This window comes from Plectropomus leopardus, chromosome 21 (assembly GCF_026936395.1).
Source record: "Plectropomus leopardus strain MGB_pleo_1.0 chromosome 21, ASM2693639v1, whole genome shotgun sequence".
NCBI lineage: Eukaryota > Metazoa > Chordata > Actinopteri > Perciformes > Serranidae > Plectropomus > Plectropomus leopardus.
The window spans coordinates 27,075,193-27,077,158 of NC_142196.1; positions in this window are offsets into that span (position 1 = coordinate 27,075,193).

Sequence of the window (1,966 nt, forward strand, 5' to 3'; positions counted from 1 at the left end):
AAGAGACACAAAACAACCAAAAAGAGACACAAAACTATTACAGAGATGCAAAATAACCACAAAAACTCTCAGAGAAATTATTACGAAATGCAAAATGCAAAAACTGTTGAAAAGATGCGCAAAATAGCCACAAAGAGATGCAAAACAATTATGAAGTGATGTAAAAGGATTCTGAAGAGATGCATAATAATTACAATGACCCAAAAAAAGGTGCAAAGTATTTAAAAAGGGAAGCAAAACTGCTGAAAAAAGATTGATTAGATTATTAGAGAAGGAAAATGACATAATGCAATTCTTAAGTGATGCAAAATGACCACAAAGAGATGCCTAAAGTCTACAAAGGCATGCAAAATAATTTCAAAGAGACGCAAATTGACCAAAAAAGACACAAAACAATTATAAAGAGATGCAAAACTACTACAAATATATACAACATTGTAAAGGGACACAAAATAACCACAAAAGAAATAATACAGTTCCAAAGGGATGCAAAATGTCCACAAAGAGATACTCAAAAGACATGCAAAATGATTTAGGAGAGACACAAATTGTCAACAAAGTGATGCCTACTGGTTATAAAATGACCATAAAGAGACTCTAAAAGACTACAAAGACATGGAAAATAATTTTACATGAATTAAGACACAAAAGACAACTAAGAGATAATAATTTCAAAGAGATGCGCATTGATTATAAAAGGGCTCAAAATGACCACAAAGAGATGCAAAACGACAGAAAAGGTGCAAAACAATTAAAAAGAGATGCAAAATAATTACAAAGAGATGCACGAGGATGATAAAGAGACGCAAAACTACTACAAACATTTGTGGTGCAAGTTGTAAGAAAAAGATGTGGTTGGTCACAGCTGTTGAGAGTTGGTCTGCACTGTGTGAATTTTAAAAATAAAATATAATAAAATAAAATTTTAAATTTTAACTTTAACACCCAACAGTGCTCTGATTTTTATATCTGGAGTAAAATATATTTGTTGTGTTTATTTTCTGTGTGCTGGAACACAAGCTGTAAATCAGCATAATTTCAGTGTCTGTAGATTGTTTATCCACACATTATTTTAATAAATAAACTCCTCCAACAACAGATGGCTGCATCCAAACAACAATAAAACAATAACGCAGTTAAAAGCTGATGTTTGCCGACGAGGCGTCCGTCTGTCTGCAGGCTGAGCTCAGACTGACTGACTGACTGACGGCCTACTTCTGCAAAAAAAAAGGTAAAAACCTGAAAGGACTTAAAAGAAAGGAAGAAAGACAGGAGGGAGGAATGAAAGAGAGAAAGAGTTGAATGTCAAGCCCGCACTAATTGTTTCTATTTTAGAGAGCGGAGCTGCTTTCAGACTGATTTAAGGAGAGTCGGTGTAAAAGTGACCTAAAAACAAAGCAGAGAGCCGGCTGACGCTCACTGATAACACACACACACACACACACACACACACACACACACACACACAGATAACATTCACACACTTTGTGACGCAAACTACCCGAAATGTTGGTCGTCTTTTGCATTAATCTCATCTCCATCATTGTCAGTATTTCCTGACCATCAGCAAAAACATCTTAATCAATCAATAAAAATATTGATAAGAAAGAAAAAAGTGAGAGGAACAGAGGAGACTCTAAAGGGGGAAAGAGGGGACCAGTGCCCCGTTAATATTAAGCTTTGACCCCCTTGAATTTAAAAATAAATAATTTAAACAATAAACTAAATATTATGTATCATTTGTCTTTTGGAGAATCAAACATATGGGTTGATCGATATAGGCTATTTAATAAATAACTCAACAAATAAAATAAAATAGAAAATGAAATAAATCAACTAATTTAAATGATAAAATTAAAAAGTGTTGATGTTTGTGTATCATAGTCTTTTGGAGAACCAGGTTTATGAGGATGACTGATAATGTCTTTTAATGAATAAATAAATGAATAAATAAATTTTTAAATAA